General features: G+C 36.8%; 1 non-coding gene across 1 annotated transcript; it reads left to right on the plus strand.

Annotated features, from left to right (window-relative positions):
* Positions 1 to 10,140: 10,140 nt before the first annotated feature.
* On the plus strand, positions 10,141 to 10,222 carry TRNAS-CGA (transfer RNA serine (anticodon CGA)). Its single transcript has one exon. It is a non-coding gene; the product is annotated as a tRNA-Ser (tRNA).
* The last annotated feature ends 3,456 nt before the right edge of the window (positions 10,223 to 13,678 follow it).

The following is a 13,678-nucleotide window of genomic DNA, read 5'->3' on the forward strand; positions in this document are numbered from 1 at the left end:
TTTGTGAAATGATTTGTATAGGCTGGAATTGTCAACATGTGAAAATGGCTATCAGTTCAATGTTAGTAAATGTAAAGTCATGCATGTTGCTGTGATGAGATATCCATTGTCTTTATATTGGTGGGATTATACTAAAAAAAAACTGATCAGGCTAGGGATCTTAGAGTTTTAGTAGACAGGGAGTTGAAGTTCAAGAGCCATATAGTAAAGATTGTAAATACAACTCAGAGGGTAATTGCAGTATAGAAATGAACATTGACATGTAAGGATAAGGAACTCTTTGCTTCTTTACAAGCCCTTGATATGGCCTCATCTAGACTATTATGTCTAGATTTGGTCTCGACATCATCATGACCTCCAAGCGTATAGCTTGGAGGTCATGAGTAACTATGCATTTATGTTACGAGTGATATTCCACACTGTTTTTTTGTCAGTTTGGTTTAACACATGTTAAGTAAAGATTTGTGATATTTGACAGTAAATTGTATCTGAGAGATACCGTGACCTCCGATGACAGTATAGTATGGTTTAGTTTTTTTTTTTTTTTTTTTTTATTCTTTGTTCAATAATTTTTAGATTGTAATTGAAAATAAATAAATTATGTATTACTGAAATAGAGAGCCAAAGGCTTATTTATCATACATGTCCTCTAGGAGATGTGCTTTACATTATGGAAAATACTAAGGAAAGTGATCTGGAGCTTACTCCACCTTTACTACGAGTTGCCCATAAGGTTGCTTATACTTGCATCTGCCGAAACGTTTAGTTTCTATATATTCGGCATGCAACTCTTGTAGTTTCTATATTTGGCTATGAAATAATGTTGGATTCAATATCCACTTAATTTTTATCATCATATATTATATTTGCAGTGTTTTTTTAATGTTTTATTGCTTGTTTGCTGAGGTCTGGGGAGTCATATTGCTTGTCATCGTAGAATTTATGCTAATAAGAAAAAAAACTAAAACTGTTCAAATGATTCTCGATAACTTCTTTTGATAAAAAAAAAATTTGCAGTAAATAATGTAGGTACAAGTATGTATTAAACATTTACTTTGCATTCATTTTTTATCTTTCCTAAAAGAGCGTACCATATAAAACGAATTATTAATGAAGTAATCGATCATGGATGAATTGTAATTTTTATCATTGATTATTTGATTTGATTAACGTGATTTTGATATACGTGGTAACATCGAGGGATTAATTAATCGCGTTAATTGATCCCTCATACAAACGTCTGAAAGTGTTATATAGGATATCAGTAGATGGAATTTTTCACTTTATGTAGGGTGAGGAGAAGACAAGTGAGCATCATGGAAGTTGTGAATGAATCTTTCTTCTTTTCCTGATTCGCAGTAAAGTGGCTGGCTACCTTGGTTATGGATACATCTCCTGCTTTTGCTAGAACCACCACTCAAACCCCTATTTCCCCTCAGTCACACACTATTTCAGGTGATTATCTCTCAGTAACTGTATAAATTCCATTTCCATCTTGCCACATGCCTTCTCCTCTCTCTCTCTAGTCTGTCTTTGTAGTTGAAGTTCTCCATAATAGTTGTTCAGCTTGTACTATTTATGCCAATCTGCCAGTGTATGGCAGCCACATTTTTCTGTTCACATTCTTGTATATAACAGTACCCAATAATGTATTTTATATTTTATGGTCTCCATCTTATACTAGATAGCTTCAAATGAATTATTTACCTAGGTCTTCCTTAACTTCTGTTTTTGTTGGTTAAAGGTCTTCAGCTGGTATCAGTAATTCCACTCCTGTCTTGCCTGAAAATACAGTTCCCCTTTCTTTTTATCCCTTATATATTTATAATATATCATCTTCTGTCAACCAGGTCTCACTGGTACCCGATAATTTTTTGACCATGTTGAGTTGTCTAATGCCAAGAGCCACCTTCTCTTTTTCTGATACTAATAGCATTTGTGTACATGCATTAGAACATCATCCTCTTGAGTCCTCAATTACCCTTATGCAATATTAGCCTAGTGGTTATGCGCTTCACAACCATATGCCTGGGGAAGGAGTGTCCTAGGTTCGATTCCTGTCAGAGATGTGAGGAGCTCAAGGATCTTCCTCAGCCATAGCCAAGTTAGCCGGTCTTGGGCGTGGACAGCAGGGTTTTTTCCCCTAGTTTATCTGGGGTTTTCATTCCGCAAGCAGGCAAACCGGCGCCGTGAATACACATGGATGCAGTCAGAAATATACCTCCCTAGGGGATGCAGCAGAGGAGTGGCGAACCGGCCGCATTAATAAGCCAGTAAACCCCTCATTGGGAGGGGACTCACCCCCCTCCTAGACAGATGAGGATAGGAGGAGGAATGTGATACCAACTCATTCAGATTTGAAACCTGGAAACTGTACTTGGCATTTCTTCATTTGGACTCATTTATTCCAGAGTGGCTATATGCATGCTTGACTGCATCCCCTGTAATACTTCTAGATTCCCTCATTTTGTATTGCTAACTCTTCACCAAACAAAACATCTAACTCTAAAACTATTCATAGGCAGTCTGGTCTGTTCAGTTATATAGAAGTCCTTTTATCCATCATATTCACTTCCTATAGCTATAAGCTGTACACCATTCCTCCAGTATGATTTTTCTCATTGACTTCATAATTGTGTCCTTTCTTCTCATTTCAGTCTTGTCATACTGTGAAGGTAGCAGACTCACAAGCTTTACTTTCTCACTTCTTTTTTTGCTTCTTCTTCTTCTTCCAGCAACTTTAATATTTTTGCTTTGCCTTTTTTAATTGCCTATTTCTCACCTTTGAAATCATTTGTACCTGTCAGAACAGTCAACTCTTTTACTTCTCCTCTTTGCAGATTTCATTAACATCCTTGATTTTTGCTCTTGGGAAACATGCTTTTATCACATTCTCATCAAGTATAGCTTTTATAGAATCTCCATACAATACCTTCTCCTTACTCCCAGTTTCTTGTTCTTTTATACTATTCCCATTCACTTTATCTTTCATTCTCATCCCTGCTGTGCCACATTCCAAATGTTTTTCAAGTTGCTTTAGCTCACATTTTGTCCAGTGAAGGATTCCACTTAAGTTCGCTATTTCTCTCCTTGTTGCTATTATCCATGTTATTTCCTGCAAAGGTTGGTCGATTGGTAGAGCCTCTGCTACTAATGGCTCAGTTAAGTAAGTTTGAGCGCAGTTAGTAGTTGGAAGGGAGCCAATCGTTTGATGCTGTCGGCACCCTCTCCCTCGATGAGTCTTTGGACTCCCTGGAGGTGTCAAAATAATAATAATTCCTCTAATAATAATAATAATTTCATACTTTCATTTATGCTGTATCCATTAGTGCTCGCCTCCTCTACAACACTTTCACTCCTATTCATGCTTTACATCATGAACATTCATCACTTCATTTTCCCACTTTTGACATATCTTGCATTTGTTCAAAAAACATTTCCAACACACCCTCTCTACACTCTTGCTTTCATACTATAAGCTGTTCAATCTTGGAAATGAATGCATTGAATATATGCATTATATCACAAAAATATCCCTCTTTAAAATGTTTGAATAAGGAGCCTTGACCACCATTGTTCTTGTCTGCATTGGAGTCATGTAAAGATGTGTTTTAAACAATATGCACATAATAAAACTCAAACACATTCAGTTGTGCACAGTCATAAAGTAAGTAAAATACTAGCAATAATAATCAGCAATATCATGAATATTTTCTAAAATAAAAAGACATATTGTGTGCTTCCTTTAACACTTCACTAACTGCCTTCTAGCAGATCCATTTGATTATAGGAATGTAAATTGAAAGAAAGAAATAGCATATGAGAACAAGGAGAATGAATTTGTTGAATTTCTGACAGATATCTTGACTATCTTAAGCAGCATGTGATGGGAGCAACTGTAAACTTTTAGTGTTCGGATTTGGTGATATCCTCACAGATGTGGTTCCTTAATAAAGTATCAAACTGCCACTGGTTATGAGAGTAATCATGAGATACTGGTTTGGGAGGTGGTCAAACAGGAATAACAGTTCCAGTCTAAAAGAGAGGTATGTGGAATTACATCAATACCCTGGGTATCGAGGCAGGGTTGATTAGCTGTGCAGGAAATAAGCTGACAGGGCATGGGAATGGTTAGGAAGAAGCATCTGACATAAGTAATGCAAAACTGTATGCCAAGAGCTAAAGAAATAAACAGAGTAAGAGTGAAACACATGTTAACTCATGCAAGTGGTGTTTTGAAAAGATGTTATGGAGAAAGTGCAAGACAATCAGTAATAATCAGATCCATGAGGAATATAAGGGAGGCTAGAAAGCTGGTAAAGAAGAAAAAGTGCAGTATGCTAGGAGATTGGTAGTCAACCAAAGATAATTTAAGGGAATTTTTGCACTATATGATAAGCAAGAAGAATAATACTTACAGGAAAGTGACACTGGTGGATAGTTATGGTTGTTGGAAGTTTTTTTTTTTTTTCACTTGGTTAGACTATAAATTATATATTTAGTTTAATCCTTTATCCAAGTGTAAGAAAATGAAGTTTGTGTCTGAAGTATCTTCAGGACTGGGGCAACTCGTGGTAAAGGTGGTATAAGTTCTCATCATTTACCTTAGTATCTCCCATAATGCAAAGCACATCTCCTTGCAGACATGTATAATGCTATGCATTAAGGGAAGGGCCACTACCCAGACTGGTTTGGACCTTTATTGAGATCTCTTTAGTGGGACCCAGTGGTGGTGATACCAAGATGGAAGTAATGGAGAAGTCATATTTACCTATACTAGACTGCAAGGAGATGTGCTTTGCATTATGGGAGATACTAAGGCAAGTGATGAGAGCTTATACCACCTTTACCATGAGTTGCCCCAGTCCTGGAGATACTTCAGGCACAAACTTCGTTTTTTTACACTTGGATAAAGGATTAAACTAAATATATAATGGATAGTTATGGTAACAATCATCTTTGCTAGGAATGTGGTGGAGGTACTAAATGAGCACTTTATTGTTGTATCATACTAGTACAAATAGCTGTGCAACATGTAGAAAGAAGGCAAATAAAGAGAAATTGTAGGTGAAAGGATCAAAGGATCAAATCCTAAAGCACACCTGGGAGGATAACCCAGGTGTGCTCTAGGGATCTATTCTTGGGGCTCTGCTGTTTAACTTATTTATTGATGATATTTTATGGGAATTGAGTAACGATTTCATTTGTTAGCCAATGATGCAAAATCAAGAAAAATTATAAGGAACATTTCTAATGTTAATTCTCTTCAGGAAGATTTGAATAAACATTCAGCTTGATGTCCTGGGTGGCGAACGTATGGCATGCGTGCCAGAGATGGCATGTCTGAGAATTTTGCTGGCACGTCAATGATTTACAGTTGATATCCTTTTATACACTTATAAATTATTCAATTTTTTTAAAAAAATTGTTAAAATATGTACAAGCTAAATTTTGTTTTACATGAAAGAAACTAACCAACAAACACAAAGCCTACTGTAGGAATAAGGCCCAGCAGCAGAAAACTACAGGTGATGTTAAGAACCTCTATATATAATAACTGAGGGCATAATGACATGGTTACAAAAATTGTAACCATTTTTTAGAAAGTTATCAGCAATACTTTTCTAAAAAATGGTTACAGCCAAAACACTCTTAACCCCTTAACATGTCAATTAAAAATCAGAAGGCTATCGTTTTTCTGCTAATGTTTTGGGCGAGGGTGATTTGCTGGATCAAATTCATCATTATTTGCATAATAATGATGAATTTGTGCAAACGCAAACGAAATAGCCGATACACGTCGTTAGCAACTTTTCTCAGCTGAAAGGAAATAGGCACAAGATTGTCTAGCATCTATATTCGGTTGTATTTACATGTGAAACCAAAATTCAAAATCAATTTTGGTGCAATAAACAAAAGACGTGTTACAGACGTCTTTGTATGTTAAGGGGTTAACAAAATTCTCTACAAGACCTCAATAAAAACAAAGATAAACCAGACTACAGTAAAACAATAACCATTCCTTACATTAAAGGGACACCAGATAAAATAAACAGGATACTACAGAAATACAACCTCAAAGCCACCTTAAACCTCCTGCAAAATTAAAAAGCTTACTCGCCTCGTCCAAAGACCCACTCCCTCCACTGGCCCACCCTGAAGTATACCGTATTTACTGCACCAGCAACATACCATACATGGGAGAAACAGGGCTCACAATTCCGATCCGACAAAAAGAACATAAACGACACATTAAATATAATAACTATGGTGAAGCTGGCCTTTCTGATCATGCCCTGAACACTTTACATAGAATTGACTGGAAAAGTTGAACCCATCACACCAAAACATGGTATAAATGCAAATTTAAGGAAGCCTGTGAGATTCTTGTCAACCACCCCAATCTGAACAATAATGATGGGCTAAAAATCTCAAGCATATCGAAGGCACATATTCTACCCACGGAACCTTTCTCCCTAAGAGCTAACTAAACAGGATTGTAGATAATCCAGAATCTTAAATCTAATATAAAAATAGGACATCATTGTTACTGTAAGAAAACAATCTATATGAAAGAATGTTTCACCCATGTTATCTTAAATAGAATTTAACTTTGATGTAGTTTCTAAATATTTAATTAATTTTTGATTTTATCTTTTTTTTTTTTTTTTTTCACAAGAGGTCATGCCAGTAGAATAACTGGTGATAAAATCATTGTTTCTTTAACTTACTGTGTGAAATGTAACTCAGCTTGTCCTTGTATATTTGTATATACTCCAGATGATGACCTTAATATGAAGATCGAAACATCGGGAAATTAAAATTAGTTATTTATAACACGGTTGTAAATTCATAATTTCTAAAATGAATATACCAGTATCCCTCGATGAACACGGTTAATTAATCCCTCGATGTCACCGCGTTAATCAAATCTAATAAACAATGATAAAAAGTACAATTCGTCCCTGATCGTTTACTGTACTAATAGTTCGTTTTATATGGTACTCTTTTAGGAAAGATAAAAAAAATGAATGCAAAGTAAATGTTTAACAAATACTTGTACCTACATTAGTTACTGCAATTTTTTTTAATCAAAAGAAGTTATAAAGAGTCCTTTAAACAGTTTTAGTTTTTTCTTATCGGCATAAATTCTACGATAACAAGCAAAATGACTCCAGACCTCTGCAAACAAGCATTCTTTGATTAACATCTGGATCCATATCCATTACTTGCTGCTTAAGCGATTCTAAACTGTGAAATATTCCATCCAGTTCTTTGACTGTTATTTCCCTTGCAACCTCATCTTCACATTCCATCCAGTTCTTTGACTGTTATTTCCCTTGCAACCTCATCTTCACATTCCATTTGTTCTTTGTCTTCATATGTGCATGTTCAATTTCAAGAAGATCGTTGTCACTGAAATCTTTTGAATTTGAATCCAATAATTCTTTAACATCTTCTGCATCAACACCATCAAAACTAAGGTCTTCACCAATTGCAACGATTTCTTTGACCACGTTGTTCACAGGATTTTGAAAACAACCTAAGTCATTAGCACATTCTGGCAGTTTTTCCAAACAGCTTTCATGCAACTATCCCACGAGTCATGAATGTTCTGAATTGCTTGTTTAATGTTAATTTTTTTCCAAAATTCATGGAGCGTAATTGCATTTTCTCTCATTGTTGTTTCTACTGCCTTTGAGAATGTCTTTTTAAGAAAATAGGCTTTGAAAGTTGCAGTGACTCCCATATCCATAGGTTGTAACAATGATGTTGTATTTGGTGGGAAAAATAAAACTTTCACTTTCTCACACAGATCATTAAGAGAATTTGGATGACGACGAGGCTAGCAGCCTCGTGGCGTAAGCATGATTTTGCATGGTAAATTTAAAGGCATGTTAATCAAAACTCTTGCTGCATATATCAAGGGATTGCCGCAATTAATTTCGCTGTGATAATCAAATCCGCGTTAAGCAAGGGATACCTGTATATATTTCTTTGTTTTAACACATTCACGACGGGGTGTCGTTTATCATTCCGATGGAACTTCTTATTGCTGGTGGGCTCAATTCTCGCAAAGTTTCAACCATTGGTTGAAACTTTGCGAGAGTTGAGTGTATTTGAATTTTAGTTATTTTAGTTGGATACTGTGTTTCAGGTGCAACATATGGTTTTGCTCGAGTCCATACAGCATACTTTCTGTGAGAGGGGACATGTGATTCATTAGTTAGCGCTGTTTTTATTCCAGCTGTCTCTAATTGCACTATTTGTTGAGAAATATATTACACAGACTGCAAAAGCCTCTGTACCTTCAGGGATACAATAAAACTACTTGATTTTCTTGCATTTGCTGTATAATGGTTGTTGGGAAGGGCGTATTGTTAACTGCAGAGCGAGTTACTATCGCCTCAACATGAACATGTTTAACATTTTTCATGTGTGAGGAATATGCAAAACTTTTTCATGTCTTTCTTCATAAAGTAAAATCGGGGTGCGAGTTATATGCGAGGGCAAGTTATATTCGAGTAAATACGGTAAGCGTTTCGTCAACAAGTTGACATCCTTCTGCTGCTTCCCCTGTTCAGCTGACTTCTGAATTATAATGCATAAATATTTTTCTCACTATCGTTTTTTTTTTTTTCAAACCAACATAATGAAAATCAATTTAATAATCAATTTTACACTGAATATAAATTTTTGGTGATCAGAATGGGATATGTCAATGAAAATTAGCACAAGTTAATTTAATGATGTTGGCCTGAGGAAACTACAATATGCTACAAGATTTCATTAGTCTAGTGACTGATAACTAATTTAAATTGAAATTTACAATTTAAATTAGTTTTCAACTATTTTTTTAATTTTCAGTTAAATAACTAATTGAATTGAAAAATACAATCAATTAATGGACGTGGAATGGCTTTTGAAATTAATGTTTTTTATTGATTTGTGTTTACATTTAAATGAATTAAATGTTAAACTGCATGATGTTGACAAACAGTTATTGTCATTTTTGATTTAATCAAAACATTCAAAACTAAATTACAAATTTTCAATCGTGATGTTATTTCCGATACCTTCCAATATTTTCCAAATACAAAAAAAATCTCTGCAGATCTAGGATCTCATGAAAAAACAGATCAAGTTAAATTAATAAGAGAGTTTTCGACAGTTATTCAGTTGATAATCAATGAATTTTCTTCAAGATTTATGCAGTTCAGGCAATTTGCAGAAACATCAAAATTTATTTTGCATCCAGACACAACATCAGCAGATAAACTCAATTTGGAGATTTTCGAGTGGCTGAATTGGGAAGATATAGAAATGCAATTAATCGATTTTCAATCCAGTTCTATATGGAAACAAAAGCTTGTCTAATAAGCTTCATTTCGGCAATGAAAACATTACTCAAATTTAGGGGATATTAAATCCCACATAGTTTTAAAACTGAATAAGAAACTCAAAGATTGGAATCAGAGAGTTTCTTGCCGAATATAGTAAACTATAAAGTATCGGCGAACACTTAGCGTGAGCTAATGCAAGTGACTCAGTACGTAGTACAATACTGGACGACTCATTGCAAAGGTGGGGAAAGTTCAGATCGCCATTCTTAGGTATTTTCCATAATGTAAAAACACGTTTTTACATTATGGAAAATATTGAAAAACTTTCCATATTGGAAAACTCGTTCGCAGAGGATATAAGTTCTTTTCGCTATACACTTTGGTATTATTAGGTCTAGCTACTCACTGATGAAGCCTCAAAAAAGGCTGAAACCGGTCTGGGTAGTGACCTCCCTCCATAATGTAATAATGGCATACATTTCCTAGGAAATGTGTTTTTACATTATGGAAAATACCTAAGAATAGCGATCTGAACTTTCCCCACCTTTCCAACGAGTCGTCCGGTATTGTACTACGTACTGGGTCACTTGCATTAGCTCACGCTAAGTGTTCGCCGATACTTTATAGTTTACTATATTCGGCAAGAAACTCTCTGATTCCAATCTTTGAGTTTCTTATTCGGTTTTAAAACTATGTGGGATTTAAGTTCTCAAATCGACAAACTTAAGTAAAAGTTTGTCGATTTGAGAAATGACTTGGAAATAATGGAAAATGATCGATTATTGGGTGTAATTGGGCAGTTGTGGCCGAGTGGTTAAGGCGATGGACTCGAAATCCATTGGGGTTTCCCCGCACAGGTTCGAATCCTGTCGACTGCGATTTGTGTATTTTTCGATTACATAAATGATTTGTGGATGTTTAGTGTGGATGGAAGAAGGGTGTGTGCGAAATGTGACCTGAACGAGGAATTGATGAATGCGAATATGAAGTTGATGACAGAAAGTGCTAGTACCGATTGTGTCGCGAGTGCACGTTTGAAAGAGAAGGATGGTGAGAAAGACAGGCGAAAACCATAACAGATGTTAAAAGGGACGAAAGTGAGGCGGAAAGAAACGTAATTGAGAGAACGAATGAAAGTAGAAATGGCGTGATGCAGAAATCGCAAGTAAAAAAAATCGAAAGAATGAATGATAGCGAAAAAAGAATGACTGATGGCGAAAGTTGGACGCATGTTGGAACGAAAGTACTGAACCAAAGAAAGATGAATGACAGTAAAAGTGAGAAGAATGATAGCGAAAGTTGGACGCATGTTAGTCCGAAAGTACGGAAACAAAGAAAGATATGTGAGAGTGAAAGTGAGAAGAATGATAGTGAAAGTTGGACCGAAAGTACGGAAACAAAGAAGGATGAATGAGAGGGAAAGTGAGAAGAGGAGGTCGAGAGTTAGAAAGTTAGAAAGATTTAATGATAGAGAGAATGTGTCGCGAGGTTTGAAAGGTGAATTGGATTGGATGAAGCAAGAAATGGAATGGATGCGAAATGAAATTAAGAGAATTCAGGTCAAAACTATTAAAATAAATCATGATGGCATGAAAGAGTTAACAAAAGATGAGCGAGTGGCGTTGTATGGCGACTCCATTATTAAAGGTGTGCTAAAGGATAAAATGCACAAGGTATGTTTTCCAGGCGGTAAAATTAGTAGAGTGATTGAGGCATTGAATATGAGGCGGGAACGAGCAAAAGAGTTAATTGTATTAATTGGTACAAATGATTTGAGAGAGAACAAAGAGCATGTCAAAATGAATGTCAGGAGACTGCTTGGAAAGATAAAGGAGAATAGTGTGACAGGAAGGGTAGTCAGTGTGTTGCCTAGGTATGATTGTGGTGAAATGAGGTGGAGAGCAAGGATTATGAATGATATTCTGTCTGAAATGTGTGAGGAGATGGGAGTACAGTTTGTTAATGTGTGGAATGAGTTTGAGGGACGAAGTGAGCTGTATGGGAGCGATGGACTGCATTTGAGTGGTTATGGTGTGAGTCGCTTGGAGAGGCTGCTGGAAAGTGGAGAAGTGAATAGAGAGAATGAATCAGATCGAGAGGGGAGTGATGTGGAAGAGCAGGAGAGATTGAAGAAGTGGAAATGAATGGGGAAGTGAGTGGTATGAGTATAGAAAATGAGAGAATGGGTGTGCAAGAGGAGCAGGGAAACGGGGAGGCTCAGGGTGGACAGGGATACACAGCGTGAGAAAGGTGGATGCTCCAAGAGGCGGTGATAGCATGTGTAGGCAGGAAAGTAATGGGATGATCAGGGATCAAAAGGAAACAGATGGAATTGCAAAGGGTTCTAAAATGAAGAAGCAGAAAGGGAAATGGCCCCAGTCCAGCATGGAGAGATCACATCGAGTGAGTGGTATCAGTGGAACTAGCTGTAGATCCAGAAATGAGTTGTTGTGTTTGTATACCAATGCTAGAAGTATAAGAAACAAGGCGGATGAAATGGTTGCACTAATTGCGTCTATGCACCCAGAGATTGTCGGAATAAGTGAGACATGGTTAGATGAGGATGACATCCTGACAGGAATAGAGATGGAAAGGTATGATGTGTTTCGTGAGGATAGAAGGGGTAAAAAGGGAGGGGGAGTGCTATTGATGATAGAGAAAGAGTTATGTCCATACAAGGTAGAGATGCAAGAGGGAAATGGGGCCAGTGGTTTTGAGGCAGTATGGTGTGAGATAGAGGTGAATAGAATCAAATACTTGGTGGGATGTTGTTATAGACCTGGTAATGTGGATGGTGGTGATAGTGAAATGTATAGTCAAATAAGCCAAGCAAATAAGAAAAGGGTGATCATTATGGGTGATTTTAATTATGGCAATATAGACTGGAATGAAGAGATAGCAACTGGAAGTAAAGAAAATGAGTTTCTTGAGTTTTTGAGGGATAACTACCTCAGACAGTATGTAACAGTGGGCACAAGAGGATTAAGGGTCTTGGATTTGGTCATCTCATCGGAGGATATAATTATCAATGAGGTATCAAATCATCCACCAATTGGTGAAAGTGACCATGAGGTGATTACTTGGGTGGTTGCCAGCAGTGCAAGGACCCCTGTGAAAAAAGGGTATATGTGGAACTACAAGGGGGGGTGATTATGAAGAGCTCAGGAGACAGCTTGCAAGGGTAGCATGGAATGAGGAGTTAGCTGGAAAAGAGATCAACGCAGCTTGGGGGATTTTCAAAAAATATTTAGTAGATGCAATGTCTAAATGTATACCATGGGTGAGAAGGTTAAATAAGGTAGGTGTGAGATGGATGAATAAAGAGATTAAGCATGCAATACAGAGAAAAAGGGCATTGTGGAGGCAGCATAAGAGAAGTGGAAGTAACCAATTTCATGAGGTCTACAAAGACCAGGCAAGGAGGGTGACTTGGTTGGTGAGAGTAGCTAAAGTGATGTATGAACAGCAGTTAGCTAATGAAGCTAAAAAGAATCCTAGGGAGTTCTTTCGATATGTAACCAGCAAAAGAAAGAATGATCATGGAAGGATGACATTGATTGGAGGAAATGGTATAAAGACAGCTGTTGCAGAATGTGTGGTGGAGATACTTAATGAGCAGTTCATAAAGATCTTTCAATCTTGTGAATGTGACTTCATGGAGAGATTAAGAGCAGTTGATGATGGGGAGGAGAGACTGACTGTAAGTGAGCAAGAGGTGTTTGGGGAGTTGAGTAAACTAGATGTAAATAAGGCTGTGGGACTTGATAATATATCACCGCGTATTCTGAAGGAATGTGCCAGAGAGTTGACACCTGCCTTAACATATTTTTTTAATACGAGTCTTGCACTCGGTCAAGTCCCTAAATAGTGGAAGGAGGGCAAGATTGTGCCATTACAATAAAGTGACTGCTTCCTTGGACAGAGGAGAAGGATACACAGTAATATACTTGGATTTCGCAAAAGCTTTTGATAGAGTACCTCATGATAAGTTGACAGTTAAACTAGAGCAGATGGAGTTGGATATTAGATTAGTGCATTGGATTGGAGACTGGCTATCTGATAGGTATCAACAAGTTGTGTATGGGGGTGCAATATCCAGGAAAAGGAAAGTCACTAGTGGAGTGCCTCAGGGATCTGTTTTAGGGCCATTACTATTTAACTTGTATATTAATGATATTGGCGAAGATTTGGATGGAGATATTCAGTTGTTTGCAGATGATGCAAAGTTGGGACGAACCATAAAGAGTAGTGAAGATGTTGTGGCCTTGCAAGAAGACTTGAATAAATTGAGTGATTGGGCAAGCAAATGGGGATGTGAGTTCAATGTTGCAAAA

This window comes from Typopeltis vanoorti, chromosome 23, assembly GCF_054136105.1.
Source record: "Typopeltis vanoorti isolate ZY-2024b chromosome 23, IOZ_Tvanoo_1.0, whole genome shotgun sequence".
NCBI classification, from domain to species: domain Eukaryota; kingdom Metazoa; phylum Arthropoda; class Arachnida; order Uropygi; family Thelyphonidae; genus Typopeltis; species Typopeltis vanoorti.